Source organism: Otolemur garnettii, unplaced genomic scaffold, assembly GCF_000181295.1.
Source record: "Otolemur garnettii isolate 467f Iridium unplaced genomic scaffold, OtoGar3 scaffold00189, whole genome shotgun sequence".
Taxonomy (NCBI): Eukaryota; Metazoa; Chordata; class Mammalia; order Primates; family Galagidae; genus Otolemur; species Otolemur garnettii.
Genome location: NW_003852584.1, coordinates 129,228 through 149,435, shown reverse-complemented (window position 1 = coordinate 149,435; position 20,208 = coordinate 129,228).

Genomic DNA, 20,208 nt, shown 5'->3' with positions numbered 1-20,208 from the left:
TGTGTATGTGTATATATATGTGTGTGTATATATATGTGTGTGTGTATATCTATATATCTTGCATGAGTAACGATAGTGGTGAGAACTGCTCCTGGCACAGACTCTACAGAGGTATATGTGACTGTACTGGGCAGCACCACCTCTCAGGAGACCAAGTGCCAGGTTTCTGAGGACCACGGAATGGAGGGAGAAGGGGAGGGTGGGAGCCCTAATACCACACAGAACTGCTCCCACACTTGCTAGTTCCTTGGCAGTTTTAGCATTTCTGTTGCAACAAGTGCCCTTGTAGTTGACATGACGAGACTTTTTCAATTCCTAGTTGCACATCTTTTCACATTTTGCCATTTTCTGTGAGCACAGTGTGATGGACAATTGATGTGTATATTTAATTTTATGTTTTTCTTCTAGAAAGATGCCATTAAGTCAGTCATGAGTCTTACAAATACAACATTGTAGAATTATAAAAATGTGGTACTAAATCTTATTTAGGGATGGTTACTTTGGTTGAGTGTCCAACCTTTTGACTTCTCTGCACCGTTTTGGAAAAAGATGACTTGTCTTGGACCACACGTTAAATACACAAACACTAACAAGCTAATAAGAAAAAAGAGAAAAGGTGTCTGTGCACAATTTTTGTGGTATCCAGCACAACAGACAAGCAGAGAAGTATTCACAATCTACATGCAGCTGGCAGGCCACAGGTTAGACACCCCTATATCTAGGTGGACAGAGAAAGAGATCTTGTCTTTCCCTGGTCTGGAAGAGACGGACTAGGTCCTTAGACCTAGGTTCTTACAGGATATACAGAAGTCAGAAAGTTCATTATTTTTACTAGAATTCTCTGAAAGGCCCCTTGTGATGGTTTATTTTAGTTACTGACAACTTGATGGGATTAAGGAACACTGAAGTAGGTGGTAAGGTACTATTTCTGGATGTGTCTGTGTGTGTGTTTGGGGAAGAGAGCAGCATTTGAACCAACAGACTAAGTAAGAGACCTCCTCCCTCAGTGTGAGCAATCTAAGCAGCAGAGGGTCCTGAGAGGAGTAAAAAACAGGAGTGAATTGGTTCTCTCTCTTCTCCAGCTGGAATACCTTCTTTCCCTACCTTCGGACACCAGAGTTCCAGATTCCCCATCTTTGAGAGTCCAGGCCTTGACTTGTGGGCCCCCACAGTCTCCCAGGCCTCTGGCCTTGAGCTGAGAGTTACGGGGTTGGCTTCCCTGGGTCTGGGGTCTTTGCACTTTACTGAGCCACGCTGCCAGATTGCCGGGTTCTCCACCCTACTCACGGCCTGTGGGACTTCTCAGCCTCCTTAACCTCGCCAGCTGATTCCCCTAGTGCACCATCTCTCACATCTCTCTCTATGTCTTATTTGTTTTGTGCCTCTAGGGAACCCTGACTAATACAGCTTCTAAACTGGGAAATGAGGTTGCTTCCTGTCTGGCCTCAGGCCCCAGGCTTCCGAGAACCAAGTCGGAGTCTCCAGGTCTGTGCCTCTGCGTCCTAATCCCAGACATGACCTTGGAGAAGGTCATTCCTGGGTGTGCCTTCAGGCTCAGAGGCAGAAGTCCCTCCATGCAAAGGGAGAGGATGAGGGAGAGAGTGAGCCTTGGCCTATTAACCTTGCCTGGCTTGTTGAATGACTGACTTGAGTACTTTGCTCTTTATTTCACAGAAACCCTTTTATTCTTCTAAAAGTCAGAGTTAGTGAATTAGTGGGACTTATTCTTACATAGAACTCTGCAGTTATAGGAAATGGTTACAATCTGATGCTAAATTCTTCATATGAATGATTTTTCTTTCTTTCTTTTCTTTTCTTTTTTTTTTTTTTTTTTTTTTGCAGTTTTTGGTCAGGGCTGGGCTTGAACCTGCCACCTTTGGTATATGGAGCCGGTGCCCTACTCCTTTGAGCCACAGGGGCCGCCCCATGAACGAATTTTTATACAAATGGCCTCAATCAATTTTCTTAACAGTTCCCACTATACAGATGAGGAGATTAAGAATTAGTGAGCTTTCTCAGGGTCAAGGTCACACAGAAAAAAAAAATGGCAGAGCCAGGACCCAAATCGAGATCAATGCCATGTCAAAGCCTGTCTCTTAGTGACTGCCCAGATGGGCTGTCTGCCACAAGCTGCCCCTTCTTCTCGTGCACACAGTGTCCGACCCACACCTCCAGCCATGTCGTGTTAATGCTTCCAGGGTGAGCAGATGGCAGCGGGTGCCGTGTAACATGCTCTTCTGTGCAACGTGACTTTCTGCCCTTCTGGAGCTCGTGGGCTGGTGGATGGCAGAGAAGGAAGGAGCAGAAGACAAGAAAATACACTGTGAACAGCAGAAGCAGGAGCCAGGGCCCGTCCATGTGCAAAGGGAGGAAGGCGAGACTGTTTCAGTCGGCCCCAGGTCCTCTGTCCCACCCACCACTTTCCTCTTCCTTCCAGGCCATGATAAATCTGAGGAGGTGAGGTGAGCACTTGCCCAAGTTACAAGTCAGCAGGGAAAACTGCATCCTGCCGACTATCACTAGGAAAAATCACTGTGTTGGGATAATCCTGAATCACCGTTTGACCTGTCTCTATGTCTGCAAAGCACAAATATTATCAGCTGGTGAGGTCTGATTGCTTGATAGTTCAGGTTTGTATTTTGAATAACACAAGGCTTAGTTGCTAACACCAGTAAATAATTTACTCTAGTCTGAAATACAAGCTCTAGGCAGAAAGCATGAGATCAAACGTGGGAAACTGCAGTAGGGTAACAAACTGACTGCTGCCGGCCGAGGGCTTTTCTAAATTCACTGCTGGAAGAAAGTGGGGGAGATGACAACAGGTGGCGTGCCAGCCGACGTCTTTCTGGCTTACTCCCTGAATAAATAGTTGTGCTAACATCACAGGAGAAGGCTGGAGAGATGAATATCAATTGCGAGTATGGAGGGCGGCGTGATGGAGGAAGGAAGATCTCCCGCTTCCAATGCCAAAACATTTCCTTTCTCCTCCCCAAGCCCGAAGTCACACCAAGTGGAGTAGGCAGCCGTGCTAATTTCTTATATCTCCTTTAAAAAATCATTCTAAGCCACAGGAGTGAATAATAGTGGGGGAAAGGAATGCATGGTCTGATTTCTGGGGCAGAAATAAAAATTAGCAAATGGAGTTTCTTGTGATATGGGAGTTTGTTTGATGCTTTCGTTCTGATGTTCAGTTTTTTTGAGGCAGAATTTGAAATGCAGCTGCATGCAGCATCATCACCAGGAAATTCAAGTCAACAGCAAAATTTCTGGAGTGAGTGAAGACGGAAAATAAATGCATGATCATGTTATGAGTGCTTGCTGCGGGCAGTGGGAGGGGAGCCCACGCAGAGTGATCCCACGGGCTGCCCTGTCGTCCTTGAGATTGTTCTGGACAGTAACAGCAGACCTCTGTGAGGGCAATGGCCTTCCTGAAAAGGGAGACCCTTTCCCCTCCCCCCCAGCTGATCTTTGGCACGTGAGAAGGGTACCGACTAGCCCTCACAACTCTGCTTCATTCACAGAGACCATCTGGGATACTGAGGTGAGAAGGATTCTGAAATCAAAGGAATGAAAGGCCGGACTGAGCAGCAGTGTCTACCTGGGGGCAGAAAGTGATGTATTTGCTATCTGGGTTTGAGGTCATACACTTGAGTTCAAAACCTGCCCCTAAGGATGGATGGGTTTTGAGCCTTAAAATTTCAGTCTCATTTTCTGGGATCAGCTACGTAAGCTGTCTCTATGCTGTGGAGATTACATGAAATAAGATTACATGAAATACATTCCTCTCTCTCCTCTCCTTCCCTCTCTTTTTCATGTTTCAGAACCCAAAGACCATAGGAGATTGTTATTCTCTTTTCAGAACTTCAATACATTTAGCATCATTCTAAATCCTCTAACTCACCAGAGGAAGCCCCAGGTTAGAGAGGCGTGGGGGCCCTGCCCTGTGTGCCTGACCTGCCTAAGACTTTGAGGGTTGTGGGTTCCAGACATCAGCTGCAGCTACAATCCTGGTCTTTGCTGTCTCCAGCGCAGCCACAAGAAGATGAACATGATACAGTTGACAGGCCTGGAAGACGGGCGGTCTCAGGACTACATAGTGTTAGGAGGACTTGTGGGGGGGGGGGACAGAAAAATGCCAAATATGCTGCACACACACTGAGCTAAGCAGGTTACAGACGGAAGTTTTGGGATTTCTCCTCAGAGGCCAAAAGCCTAGACTTTTAATAGCTCCATATTCCTAGAGGTAAAGAATTTCTTGATTGAGCCGAGAAATGCACTTCCCATCCATTGGACTTCAACTGGAGCAGAATAGCCAATTTCAGATTCTCTGTGGCTCTTATTTTTCTCTTTATTCTGTGGGCTCATCCACTGTGTTTTAAGTCCTGGCCTGAAGATAATAAGTCAACAAAACACCAATAACTGGTACTGGGGAGAACTGGGCCATTAATATACTGTTGCCATTTTCATTTTAATAAAGTCCTTTGCAGAAGGCTGGAGCAGGGTGAGCCGAAAAAGCAGGTGAACCTAGAGTTCCATCCAACCTGTGCCTTAAACCCCGATTTACTACCTTTGTTTCACCTCTCTGAGACCCATGTCCTCAGGTCAAATGACATTATAAGTCTTCATGCATTTCAGAATTTCTGTAAGATCTGGTTTCTTGGCACTGATTCTGTAGCAGGTGTTGTTGGTGCCAGTGTCACTTTCCCTCCGCAGAGCAGGTTCACTGCGCGATGGCTGCCAGTGTGTCCGAGTCACCCCAAACAGGTTACACGATGTGGATGCGTTATCCGCAGATAAGCATCAAGGGACAACAGAAGCCGAGGACTCACCATGAGCTGGCACCTCAGCTCAGGAAATCTGCCTGGGTGCATGGAGCCTTCCTTGCACCACGGCTACGGGGCTGTGGGAAGCTGCCCAGCCCAGGCTGTGAGCCTCAGAGAAACAGGACTCACAGGGCTGAGGTGCTGGAGGACGTCCCGCTCTGCGGAGGGGCTGCCTAACAGCCGGGGCTGCTCAAGCCCGTTCCTCCCCGTGTCAGGATGTTGAATTCCCAGCACATTCTAGTTATTTTTGAGAACTACAAGTGAGCGTGGAGAAGAGCTGGGTCAGTGTAAGGCTACTCACTCAGCCCACCAGGGACTCTGGCTGCCAGCTGGTGCCCACCAGCTGTGTCCCACCTCGTATTCCTAGGGTCTCCACTTTCTGCCCCTGTTCACTCAGGTCTCACAGAGGTGGAGTCTAGAATTGCAGAGGCCGTCACAGGACAACTTCAGCCAATGGGAGACCAGCATCAACAGCAGGTGAACGCCCCAGCACCTGTGCTCAGAATTTCCGAGGGGCGTTCATTCCACACAGCTCCACAGAGGGCCCAGCAAGGGGGTGACGTCTGGCTGCCTGGAGTCGTAACCAGCTCCACGTGCTTCCCGCACCGGCTCTCCTTTCTTCCCCTTTGCTTTTGCCCCACTCCGTCATTTCCACTTTGGAGACAGCCTCTCACGGTCCCCGCACCCAGGTCCTCCTCTCAGGTTCTGGGTTAGGGAGATTTTGAACTGACAACTTGAGCTGTGCTAAATCTTCTTCCTCTTTCTAACACTCTTCCTCCTTCATTTCCCATTCGTGGGGGGACTCAGTTTCTCCCTAAAGACAGAGAAGATGAAAGAATTCCTCTTTTCCCCTACGTCCCTCTGTCCATCTCTCTCGTCCCTTCATTCTTTGGGAGATAGGGTTCCTCTCCCTGTAGAACCAGCACTTGTACTTCGATTTGCATAAGCACGGTCTTCGTCAGGGGATCCTTTTCTACTCATGGCACCATTTTTCCCTCAGGTGCTTAAACCAGAAATGTGGAGGCATCTTTTTCTTATCTTCTAATGAATTGCCAACTTATGAATGTTTCTTAATTTTATCTGTTTCTCTCTGTGTTAACCTCTGTTGGGTATCTGCTATGAGCTAAGCATCTTATGAGCTTTGCAAACTTAATCTCCATTATATCCCTGTAGGAATGCCAGTACTGTAGTTTTAAATGGTACTATTTTTATTCCCATTTGCAAATGACAAAGTTGAGGCAAGGAATTTGCCCAAGGTTGTACAAGTGGGTACATAGGAATGTGGGTATTGATCCTAACGGCACAGCTCCTGCTCTCACCACTCTGCTGTTCACCTGCAGGTTGGAAGGAGTAGCCCCCGTGGCGGCTCCTCCCTGCTCAGTCATCTCTGCTCTCTCCCCCTCGGGGGCTCCCGCCTTCTGCCTTTATTGGTGATGAAGTCTCCCCTGTTTCACACACCAGACTCACACAAACGATCATCGGATGGATGAGCCTTGATGTAACAACCAGTTTTCCTCTTCTCTGCTTTGTGATTCTCATCAGCATGTAGCTGTTCACTGGTGTTTGTCATTGTTAAATAGACGTGAAGCTTTATGGACTTTGGAGAAAGGCCTAGGATTCACCCCGTTGCCATCACCCACTAGTTATGTGACCTTGAGTGACTCAATATTCTCAAGGCTTAGTTTTCTCATCTGCAAAGTATAGATTAAAAATAATTCCTGTCCTGCTGGTTTGTTGAGAGAAGTGAAAGGATAATTTATACATGTAAATTACTCTTCCATTCCATGTTTCTGACACATAATTAACATTTATTATCCTGTAATAGTAGCAGCAGCAATGCAGTGGTTATAACCGTAGCGGTGATAGCATTCTGGTTAGTAGTATCAGTAATAGTAGCAGCAGTAATGGGAGTATTAAACCCAGATGTCAAGTGGATCTCCCAAACACATGCAATCTTTGAGCAATAGTCGTAAACCTCACTTCCAGGGCCAGGCGAAGGTCAATGCCTTCCCCAAGAGTTTCACACATGTTTACAGTAATACTGTCTCCCGCTTTCCACTCTTGCCACTTCCTATTTTCTGCAGAGCATCCAAAAAATGCCTCTAAAACTCACATCAGATCGTGTCACTTCTGTGCTCCAGACCCGTCAGTGGTCCCCCACTTCACACCCCATTTGGGGCACAATCCAGACCCCTTGCCGCGCTGCAGTGCACGTGGGTCTGCAGGCCAGCTCTTGGCGTGCCTCCCGCCCTGCTGTGGGTCTGCTGGAGCCCTGGCTCTCCCCAGACGTGTGAGTAGCTCCCTCTCAGGGAGTCTCCTGCAGCTGTTCTCTGCTGGGAGGTCTCTGACCTCAGGTAGCTCGCCACTCGCTCTCCTTTGACACAGGTCTCTGCTTGAACACCCCTCCTCCTGGAGGCTTCCCTGGGCCACCCTCTGCCATCATCACACCATTGTCTTGCCACAGTTTATTTTCCTTCTCGGCACTCAGTGTCCTGGTTGTGCTGTGTCCTACGGTCTCCTCCTCCCACTTGAATGGGAATCCCATGAGATCAGGATTCTTCTACTGTATTCCCTGCTGCATCCCAGGGCTAGAAGAGTGTCCTCCTGGCTATGCCAGTCATGTCTGTGTCCTAATTCAATGAAATGTTTAGTCTTACAGGTCATCTTACCATCGTCCCATGAATCTGGGCTCCAGCCTCTCTGTTCAGATCCAGACACAAAACTCAGCCTCTCCCTTTATCTTCACAACAGAAAACACTCACAAAAGCACTCGGGTGGGGCATTTGTGAATTGGTGGATTTTACTGGAATTGAGGATGTCCAAGACAGGCGTAGATGAGGTCCCAATGAAGGCAATACAAAAAAGTTCAGGAAAAAATCCTTGTTACTGAAATGTGTGGTCACCGGGCTGAAGGGTTTCGGGGGCCTTCGTCCCACCTGGTGTCGGCGTCACCTCCTCTCACTGGGGCGGGGTCCTCGCTTTCCCCTTCACACGTGGCCTCTTCCTTTGCCTTCATTTCTTCCTTCCCTCCCACTCTTCTTGCAGAAAGCCACACAGCTTTCTCTCCTTCTGTGTCTCCATCTTTTCCAAAGTCCAGGCACTCAGGATTTTTCTTCAATTCCCAAGGGACTTCTCAAAAGACTTTCTCTCAACAAAAACACATATAAAATGAGTTTCTGATGCCATTTAATAACATAATCAAACTATCCGCATCTGCTGCACTTGTGTTAGCTTTAGATTGTCACCTCTTTGGGAGGAAGAACCGTATTTTATTGAATTCAGAAAACATGTGGGCTCTGGGTGCACAGAGAGGAAATGATGAGGATTTGGCTCCCCTGGGGACCACCGTCTAGGAGAGTAAGAAAACATAGACAACGACTCTTTTGGTGTTAAAGAGTAAGCCCAACACTAAGGCCCGTGGAAAGCCTGGGCAGGGGGCACTACAGCCCCGCACAATTCACTTCACATCCCTCCCTCCAGACAGCCATTTCTTGAGGGGAAGATTTCCCTGAGAAGGACGAAGCCCCCCTTTTTCTGTCATTTTACTCCAGATGCCAAGAAAAATGACAGGCACGTAAGATAAGCCTGGTAAATATTTGTTGGACGAAAGGATAAATGACGGGATGAGTTTTGAAAAGTAAAGCGTGACGGCAAGAATAGAGAGGCGGAGGCGGAGGCTGAGGGAGTGAGGACGCTGGCGTCATCGGGCCTGGGCTCTGGAGGATGAAGGGAGCACAGGAGTGGGTTGGAGCGTCCGGACACATTGGCCCCGCGGGCAGAGATGTGCGTGTGCAGGAGCTTTGGATTTGGAGCTCTGTGAGCGGTTTGGTGAAACTGGAGCACGCAGCAGGGACATGGGCTCGTGAAGGCCAGGGGTCCAGAGGCCAGCAGGACCTGGCCTTTCTGCACCCTCTGTGCTGACTTTAACACGGCGCTGGCTTCAGAATAAGTGTGCATTGCATTCGTGGATTTAAACTCTTGGTGTCTGGTTCCTTAGCATGCATAACAGACACGTGCATTCTCGATTTTCACAAGGTTTTGATTCTGGATCTCTAGGTTAAAAGGGTGGTCCAAAGGCGGTAGTATCAGTATGTCCTGGGAACTGGAAAGAAATGCACATTCTCAGGCACCCGCAACTTCCGGATCAGAAACTGTGTTTTAACAAACCTTCCACATAATTTCAGATGCACACACGGGTTTGAGAACCACTGATCTGAAGTATGGGGCTGACAAGTTACACTAGAAAACAAAATAAAAACTCTCTGATTTTGATAATCTGTCTAGGTTGAGAACATTTCTCCAAATGTTCCCCCATCTTTATTGGCATTGGCTTAGGACAGATTAACTGTGCCTGTGGGACTAGCCTGGGATTCCTCCAAAGACTCGTGACCACTGCGTTCTTACTGGAAACATGAAATAGGGGAGATCCGGGGAGGGAGGCGACTAGTCTTCCACGTTCACATGCCCCAAAGGAGGGAGGAAAAGCTATTGCCTCTTTCCCAAATTGGTTGAATTATAGACAAGAGATGCCCTAAGAAAATAAAGAGAAGTAAATTTAGAACAAGCAACAAGAGACATTTTCCCATTCAGCATCCACTCAACTTGCAGAATTTGGGTGGTTTACGTCTTTTGATGAATGTGCAAGATGCCTCATTCCACCCAAATATAATTAACACCATTCAGTGTTTTTATTCAGCGGACAATAAACCGTATAGACAATATTAAACAGACAATACTCAGTTATAATGAATACTTTCATTAAATAGACAACTTAATGAGAAGGGACTTCTGAAAGCTTGTTTCCTATTTCATTTATTCTTGGATCAACCTCCGGAAGAAACACAATTCTCCGTGTTTGAAGAATTGTGCTCTTTGAATGAGTGACAAGACACATCATCTTCCTCATTTCAACCCACCCTGGTGGTGCCTTTCTCACTCAGACACAAACCTCAGGGAGAAAGGGGAAGTAAAGTTAATGGCTCTGGGAAAAAGTCAGATGATATGGTGGCCCTGTTTTCAAAATTAGGAAATAAAGGTCCTGAGACAAGAAACGCCTTGCCTCAAAGACACGGCTAAATAGTAGATCCAGGATTTAAACACTGATTTTCTGACACCATTTTGAAATTAAAGAGAATTCTATGAATAACAGTTGATTTTTCACAGCCAATAATGTGAACCTGCACTGGCTTGAGAAGGCGTTGCTGAGTAGACTTTCTTTTGAGGACAAAAAAAATTTATAATTATACTAATTGTGTGGAAATGAGAGCTTCTCAAACACATGAAGGGTCCTGAAACATCTTGTTAACTATTTTAAGTGTTGCCATTATGACCTTGCTTGATACATAATTTGTTTATTTTTGAGGGAGTGTTTGGTTAGTCTGTGTTTGAATGGGGATGCATTAAAGTTATTGGAAGCCAAATTAATAAGGTTCTGAAGGACTCTTTAGTCTGGCAGAGAGGCTGGGGGTGGAGTGGGCTCAATAATAAAGATCAATAATAATAGTAATAGCAATAGCAAACACTTATTAGCAGTGCCTGGCTACTCTTTGATGGGGTTGCCAGATTTAGCAAATAAAAATACAGAGTACTCAATTAAATTTAAATTTCAGATACACAACAAGTAATTTCTCAGTATAAGTACATTCCTCTATTTTTCTTTTTTTCCTTTTATTAAGTCAAATACACACATATCATGAATACATTTATGCATTTGTGGGGTGCAATGTATTAATTTTTTATACAATTTGGAATGATTACATTAAACTAATTACCATAGCTCTCTTCCCTCTATTTTTTTTTTGCTGATACCGTCGACTCTACTAAGTGAATCAACGCCACTCAATCTTTGCAACCCTGTAAGGTAGGTTGAAGTCTAATTTCCATGATACAGATGAGAAAATGGAGCAAGTGCCGGGCAGAGTTGTCTAAAGTGATAAAGTTACTGTATGGCAGAGCTGGGATTTGAACCCAGGAGGTCTGGCTCCAGAATCCATCCATTTAACCATGGTAATATACTGCCTCACTTAAGCACTGAGACAACTGTTGGGCCAGCAAATATTCGCTCTGTGTCTGGGGGACTTGCTGATCTTGAGATGCCCCTGCCCCGCCCTCATCCACAGATTCTTATGCAGTCGCCTTAGCTGTGCATCCTTGGCCTCTGCTGCAGATGATAAACCTGAAGTTTGTGACCCTCCAAACGAGGTCACCTCTGCCCTTCATGATTCTCAATTCCAGCTGCACATTAAAATTCATCTCCTGGGGAGGTTGCAACTTTCTTTGGTGTGGAATGGAGCCAGCACACGGAGTACCTGACCAGCGCAGGAGCCGAGGCTGAGAAACTGTTCTGTCACCTACCAGCAATCACTTGATTTGATGGTAAAAGTGAAAACCCATGGCTGAAACACAGAGAGTAAGCTTCATGATGTCCCTTCAGAATAATGGGCCTTTCCCTCCCCTGGCATCTGAATATTTATTTCTGAGCCAGTTCTTTCAATGTCTGTACCCTGAGCACCTGCTGTGAGCTTGGTGGGGAGTTCTGTAGAATCAAAGGTGAGAGGTGCAGGCCTGGGAGGCAGGGTGGCACAGGGAAGACTGTGCTTTCATCCTCACTCAGATGCTCTGACTTCTCTACTCTACCCAACCCCCCTTTCAGGTAATTGGGAGCAGAATTCCGATTTCATTTCTCAGGGAACACCTGTCCAGGAGGTCCTGCCTGACCTCCTTCTTCCATTCTATATTCCAGTCCCTCCCAAGCTCTCCGGGAATCTAGAATCCCAACAGCTACTGTGTAAAAACCTGACTACTGTATTCTATTGTTCCAGCTACCATGTAAATACCTGACCGCAGTTTGATATTTGGCCGCTGCTGAAGAGTTTGCCCTGAGGGCAAAGAGTAAGGCTTGGAGTTGGGGTACTGGGACTTCCTTTTGTGGACTCCTGGGATTCTGCGTCCCAGGAGTTTGAGAGCCTCCAGGTGGGACGTGCACTCCATATTAGAGATGGACTATTGAAGCCTCAAAGTTACTAAGGCCTAACATCTTTCATTCATCTTCAAAATACCAACAAAGTGCTGGGTGCTGGGCTAGATCATGGGAAAACAAGGCTAACCAACCAATAGGTCCCTGTCTCCACGGGGCTCATATTCCCTCTAAGGCCAATGGCACAGCTTCCTCCTAGTCAACACGGTGCAGATACAGAATTCTAGGCTTAATCACAACACTCCCTGAAGCAAAAGGGACACTTGCCTTTTCCACCGTCATGCCTACTCCAACACTGTGTACAAGCAGCACCATCTCAGGCAAAGGGATGTGGGCCGCAATGCTGAAATTTGGGATATTTGAGATATAGACCCTGGTTCCTTGAAATAGGCTCTGGCCAGGAGTGGTGGCTTATGCCTATAATCCTAGCTAGCACTCTGGGAGGCCGAGGTGGGAGGATTGCTTGAGCTCAGGAGTTCAAGACCAGCCTGAGCAAGAGTGAGACCTCATCTCTCCTAAAAATAGAAAAACTACATGGGGGACCCCTGTAGTAGCAGCTGCTCAGGAGGCTGAGGCAGGAGGATCCCTTAAGCCCAAGTTTGAGGTGCCGTGAGCTGTGATGACATCACAGCACTCTGTTGCCCATTAAAGAAGCAGGGTGACAGAGTAACACTCTGTCTCAAAGAAAAAGGAAAGAAAAGAAAAGAAACAGGCGGCTCTGGCCAGCCCTTTATCCCAGTCCTCAGCATTTATTAAGCACCTCCTAAGATGACCCCTGCATTGGTCTCTGTGTTGCTACAAAGATAACACCTGAGGCTGGGCAATTTATAATGGATAGAAAATCAACACACCGTACCCACAAATGCATAAATGTATTCATGGTCTATGTGTATATGACTTAATAAAAGGAAAAAAATAAATTAAAAAAATGAAAAGAAAAGAGGTTTATTCGAATTGCAGCCCTGCAGCCTGTACATGAGCCACTGAACCAGCATCCACTTTGGGGGAAGATTTTAGGGAGCTTCCAATTAAGGTGAAAGGTGAAGGGGGAAACAGGCGTGTCACCTGGTAAGAGCGGGAGCAAGACAGAGGTGCTGCCAGGCTCTAAACAATCAGATCTGGTGGGAATGAAGAGACAGCTCACTCTATTGCAGGGAGGACACAGGCCATTTGTGAGGGTCTCATGAGCCCAGCACCTCCCACCAGGCCCCACGTTCAACACTGGAGGCTGATTTCCACATGAGGTTTTGGGGTACCAGACATCCCAGCCATTATCAGTAACCATGCCTAATGTTCATGCAGCCCTTTCAATGTCCAAGACTCTATCACGTACCTCATTTTAAGCTCAAAATGAAGAACTGCGAGGTTGAATAGGCCATAAAAGAACCAGAGATTCACCTGCAAACAGCTTCCCTCCACAGCAGTGCTCATAAAAGGAGCAGAGATTCACCTGCAAACAGCCTCCCTCCACAGCGGTGCTCATAAAAGGACCAGAGATTCACCTGCAAACAGCCTCCCTCCACAGCGGTGCTCATAAAAGGACCAGAGATTCACCTGCAAACAGCCTCCCTCCACAGCGGTGCTTCCTGAGCTTTTTTTCAATGTCATTCCTCTAAGGAGCCTTTTAAACAATTTTTCCCCTAATTACTCCCACGTGAAATTTTATTGTCATAGTTATAATCTTTATATGTTATATGCATTTCAAGTATTTAATGTACTGTATACATATCTCTGCTCTATACATACAAACAGTAAGTTTTTTCACCCTAGAACAAATTCTTGCCCTCGTAGGGCCCACAGCACCCCCAATAAGAATGCGTCCCCCACCTGCTAGTCTACACGGCCTTTCCATATTTCATGGTGTCCTTATGTGCAAAACACCATACTGAGGAGTATGGGTAGGATCAAAAATGAGAGAAAACAGAACAGAATAGTCACTGAGGCTGTTTATAGCATGCTAGGTGTTACGGGTAGAATTGGGCCTCTCCACGCACTAGTATGTTGGCATCCTAACCCTCAGGACCTCAGGACGTGACCTTCCTTGAAGATGAGTCTTTCACTGGTAATCAAAAGCAGGCCATTGGTTGGACCCAATTCCAATATGACCGTATAAGAAGGGGAAATTTGGGCACCGACACAGACATGCACACAGGAAGAACACCAGGTAAAAACTGGAGCTGCACTGCCAATCAAGGAGTTCCCAGGAGCCAGGAGCGGCCGGAGCAGACCCTTCCCCAGGAACTTCAGAGGAGGTGTCCCTGCCTACGCCTCGGTCTTGGACTCCAGCTCTAGAACTCCAAGACAGCACATTCCTGTTGTTTAAAGCACTTAGTTTATGATACTGTGTTATAGCAGCTCAGAAAACTAGCACAACGGGAGGAAACCTCACCCACAAAACACAATTTGAAACACACCAACAAGGAGAAATAAACAGTGTAACAAGTACCAGGGAGTCAGTCATTAATTCTGAAGCTTCCCGGAGAAGGTGACATTTGAATTGAGCTTCCAAGGATGAGTGGGACTTATAATGATTTTTTACATAGGTGTGTAAAGATCTCCCCCACTGTGGGCAGAAGTCCCCCTCACTGTTTCACCCCTCTCCAGTCATCACGCTTAGTACACGCCTGGCGTCCCTGTCCCTTCTGCAGACAGACTGGTGGGGGTCCTCGAGAGTGTGAATGGTCAAGCTTCCCTAGGACGGGAACCCCCACATCACACCCTTGGGAATGTGCTCCAGCCAGGATTAGACCAGCAGTGGGGACTCATGGTGACATTTCACTTCACTTTTTAATGTTTCCCCTCGATTGGGGAAAGGGAGAGACATACTTCTCTCTAATCACTGGCAAAATGTTCAACCCAGGGGACTGTTTACAAAGAGTCCCGACAAACAGAAGGGTTATTAAACCAAGGGAAACTTTCAGCAAAGGGTCTTACAGAAACAACGCAATTGTACACATATTTTCTCAGTACAGGGAGGCAAGTTTTTATTTTTTATTTTTACCAGGAAGGGACAGACAGGCCTTGATAAGTGTTTTCAAAAGTTTAGCCTATTAAATTCCATTTTCTCCCTGCATAGGAAACATTTCATGGCAATGCTTTCCCGTGAGAGCGAGGAATATATTATAAAAGGGTTGAGTGATACAGAAGTATAAATAATAAAAATAAAAGTCTCCCTCCATTCTCTGAAGCAGTTCTTCCCACAACTACCATAAGTAGCTGGAACACAGTCTCCCAGGACTTGTTTCTGGACACATTTCTATGTGTGTACAAATTCACTCATCCCTGTACTTCATTCATCTGCAAAGTATTTGGAGAGTGCCTATTGTGGGCCAGGCACAGCTCTAAGGCATTTGATGAAACAAAGCCTTTGCCTTCCTAGAACTCCATTCTCTAATAGCAAGGAAGCCAGATGTGCACGGTTCAGTAAGCCAGATGTGCGCGGTTCAGTAGTGATAAAGACAGATAAAGTGGGTAAATGGCACTGGGAGGGCACAGGGGCCCCTTACGCAGGAGAGGTCCAGGAAACCTCTAAGGAGGGGACACTGGAACAGAGGCCTGAATGAAGTGAGGAATCCAGGTATGGTTTTGTTCAGAGCAGTGTTTTTCAACCTTTTTCATCCCACAGCACATTTGAACCTATAGTTAAACTTGGACAGCACACTTAAATTATGTTGATGAAAAAAAGAGTGAGAAAAAAAGAATATTCTTGCTGGGCTTTGAACTTCTTTTGAAAAATAATCAATCTTTAAAAATTTTTGCAGCACACCTACAATCCTCTCACAGCACACAGTGTGCCGTGGTCCACCTGCAGAAAATCCCTGCTCTAGAGTAAGAAGCCTCCAAACAGGGACACAAGGGCACCTGAGGCAGAAAGGTGCTGGGCGTCCATGGACAAAAGTCAGAAGCAGGGTTCCCAGGGCTGGGGACTCATGGTGACCAGGGCTCAGGAACCGTGGTGAGGACTCAGTGCATTGGCAAGCCATTGGCAAGTCTTTGGCAAAATTTGCTGTTGGTTGTTTTTCTATATAAAACGGCTTTGAGCTGTAGGCTTCCCCAGTCACTTATTTTCGTTTGCTTTGCAGTGTGCTTTGGGGATGGTGATCGCTTAGTAGTGTGTTTGGATTTCATGCTATTCCCTGTGGACGGTCACGTAGGTTTCAGTAAGACTCTATGTTATATACAATTCACTTAATGAGTGGAATGTTTGACAGGCAGGATTTGGGGCAAAGGACAAGCACAGCAGGGACCTGGCAGTCTCGCTCCTCAGGCAGCAGCTGCCTCTGCCAGCTCCATCTCCAGGCTGCCGCAGTCCAGAGCTCCACAGACACCTCCCACCTCCTTTACACCAAAGCACTGTCTATTTTCCCAGCTCAGGAGATGAGAAACAGGCTGTATGCTTGAGCACAGGAGAAGGTGCAGGTTAAAAACCAAAGTCCACTTCTGTTCTAGAACTTGACCGGAGCTGTGGGATTATTTGGGGTCTAACACTTGAACTCCATGGCTCCTCTTCCTGCAGTCACCAGTGGGAACACCTACCACCTGCTCAAAGCCACGTGTTTTGTCCGTTTGGAGTCTACCGAATTCAGTACCAGATCAGCGTTTTTCCTTGGGACCTTTTAGAAGGTCTATTTGGTTTAGGTGCTCCCAAAGGTAAAACTGATGCTTCCAGCTGACCCAGGGTAAGAGCCATGATATTTCCTGAACGTCTGTGGTGTAATGGTTTAGAGCACGGGTTTCCAGTCCTGGCTCTGTTACCTAACCCTCGGAGCTGGGCTCTTTCATCTGTAAGTTGGGGATAATCATAGTGACTATCTCACGGCGTTGTTTTGAGGATGCAGAGTAGAATCGTGTGCAGAATTGCTTGATAGAGAGTTTGTGCTCTCTAGGGTCTCTGTAGATATTCACTGTGGCTACCATGATCATTATGTCTTTGTGCCAGATATTCTGCATACATTATATTATCTTAGTCAACTCTCATGACCATCTTATGTAATATGTAATATTATCCCATTTTATTGAGGCACAGAGGAAAAAGATATCTTCACGCAAGTCACAAAGCTTTTAAACAGCAAGATTGGGATTTCAGGCCTAGATATGTTTCTACGTTATCAAGCTGCTCAGAAAAAAAAAAAAAAGTTGCCTTTCTCAGAGTCACTGGCTTATTAGTAAATTCACCGGGGGCTGAGCTAAGTTTCTTTCCCTGCAACACAAGAAAGTTTCTATCCTTGTTGATGTGACTATTCCTGAGACTGAAAGAGTGATCCTGCCACAGCTGGTTCTGCATAAAACACAGATCCCTGCTGCACACACTTGGGGATAGTCTGGGATAGAATATGACCTTCTACAAAAAATATAACAACACAGAATAAACTAGTGCTCTTGCCCAAATCTTGTCTCTTGCCCAGCTTTAAAGAGAATCTCCACTTACTAACCGTAGACTTTAGGCCAAGTCATTATCATGCCTGGGCCTCGTGAATAAAATGGGAGGGATGATGGTACCCAGCCGTGAGGCTGCTGTGGAATTAAATGAGGCGATGTGTGTGAGGAGCTCGGCGTGGAGGAAAACACACAGGAGCCCACAGTAAGTTCATGTGGTCACAGGCTGAGTTCCTGGGGAGCAGATGCTGAGATGGAGTTTGCGCATTAACACCTGGGCAAGGAAGGATGTGGGGGAGAATGCTTGGTAATGATCACCTTTGCGGGAAAGAGAGGAACAGAGACTTGGAGTGGTGACGTGGGTGTGGCACCTCTCAGTCACGTGTGCTGAGCTCTCACCCCATCGGATTGACTCCCTCAGTCCCAGGGTGGCTTGGGCGGAGTGCGACTCTGCTTAGCTTCCTCTCTACCCTGAACAAAGAGCTGTCGGCTGGCTCCTGGCCATGGCTCCCACTACTGCAGCAAGTCCCACTTAGCAGAAAGATCCGGACAGCACACCTCTACCTCTGTGACCACCATCTTCACTGTCAGGAATGAGATGCTGCAGCCATACTGATGAGCTGCTCTTGAAGACAGTGAAGAAATGCCCCCCTTTCCTGCTACCAGCCATCACGCTTCACCCACTGAGCCCAGCTTCCACCTTGTACCTGAAGGGCTCAAGGACTTCCCAGAGTGACATGTGACCAGGGGGCTCCAGACTCACTGCTTCAGGGAGCAGGACTGCCGTGATGGATGGATAGATAGATCAGACAAGAACAAAATGAGTGGGGGTGGATGAGGACTTCTTCCACCAAGAAAAGTGGTTTTTCTCAACCTGCAAGGCCAACTCCCCATATTTCATGGGTCTACTGTGGTCAGTCAAGGCAACCCACAGGTTGTGACTTTAATGGGTGTGGCCGGGACACACTCTCTGGCCATTCACCATCTTAAAAATATTGGCCAGGGGGCAGCGCCTGTGGCTCAAAGGAGTAGGGCACTGGCCCCATATGCCGGAGGTTCAAACCCAGCCCTGGATAAAAACTGCAAAAAAAAAAAAAAAATATATATATATATATATATGTATGTTGAATTGCTTCCCTATCACACACACACAGACACACACTTACAAACACACACATAGACACCCATAAACCCTCACATACACAAACAACCAGAATCTAAAGGAAAAATTATTTATTAAGCACATACTGTATCCTGAGCCTTGCTCTAGGTACTGAGAATACGGTAGTTAAAACTGATGATAAAGTGAATTCTCATGAAGTACACATGAGTATTCTTCATGTGAGGGGGCAGAAATGATAATTCAGTAAAATATGAATTGTTGATAAGCACAAAAAATAAAAACAAAAAAGAACTTGCTAAGGAGTGATGGATAGCACTTCTTGGGCATTTACTTTGTACCAAGCACTGTGCTCATCCCTTTTTTTAAGACAGAGTCTCCCTCTTCCCTGGGGTTGAGTGCTGTGGCACCTTCACAGATAACAACCACATCAGACTCTTGGGCTGGAGCAATCCTTCTGCCACAGCTTGCTGAGTAGCTGGACTACAGGTGCCCACCACAATGCTCTGCTAGTTTTTCCATTTTTAGTACAGACAGGGTCTTGCTCTTTCTCAGCTGATCTCAAACTTCTGAGCTCAAGCGATCCACCCACCTCAGCCTCCCAGAGGGCTGAGCCACCACACCCAGCCATGTGCTAACTCTTCACATACATTAACATTTAACCCTCACATCTTGGTGGTACAGGTGTTAGATATGGGTCATTACAAAAGTTTTGAGATATAAAAAAAATCAAGAAATGTAAAATCTGTGTGGACAGAAACAAACAAAACCCTCCCGGCAAGACCAATCAGCCGAGCAAGGTGAACTTACACGAGTGAGTCAGAGAGGACGCTGTCGACTAGGTTTCCTGGAAGTGAAATAATGGACCATAACACAGTTGGTCTCAAAATTTTCATAATGACTCACTAACTATCTCATTTTTCAGGTGAGAGAATTGAGACATAGACAGCTTAAGTACCTTGTCCCAGGCCACATGGGTAGTCAGTGGCAGTGTTAAGATATAAACTAAGACAGTCTGCCTCCAGAGCCCGTGCTCTGAATCATCCTATATCAAACCCTGATAACACAGGGAGATCCCCAGTAACAGATAAAGATTCACATCCAAACACACGGGTATGCGATACACAGTCACAGGCACGCAGACAGATACCTATGAGTGCAGTGATATTTATATGCCTAAGTGAAGGCACACACACACACACACAGACCCATCACACGTGCACACACGCACACCCCTCCCGGCAGGTGAACAGCAGATGCTGCTGCCTGCTCCCCTCCTTCCATTGCGTGTGGCACCATGTGGCTGTAGCCCCTGATGCACTCACACCCTGGAATCCTGGCAATTTTCCTCCTCTCTGAATCAACCAGCAGAGAGGATGCAAGCTCATTACCATGACTGACAGGGTAAAGATAACCCAGCAGAATAGTGGCAGCCACCTTGACAGAGGGGCAGGAAGAAGGGGACAGAAAGGAGACTGTCAAACCAGTAGCTAAGCAGATGTCATTCTATAAATGGGATGCGGATGGAGAAGCAGAGACGGTGACTGCTCTTAGGATCATTACCAGCAGGGGAGGAATTTGCTAGTAAATAATTTAGCCCATGAACATTTCTTTTCCAATGAGTATGCCAAATGTTCTCCCATTTCTCATCCTCTCAGGTCATCCCAAACAGAGAACTCTACTTTACTCACAGCTTAGCAGGGATAGCTGGCATGACAGCCTGTAGAGAACCTACCCATCCCCACTTCACAGAGGTGTGGGGGGGGGGAGGTTTACTTATCCAAGATGACCACAGCCAATGGGAGAGAACAAGATTAGAAATGAATTTCAAGACTCCCAGCACAGGTTTTTTTTTTTTTTTCCAATAATAGAATTATTTCCTTAAGAGAACAACATCTAAATATTCCTTTAAT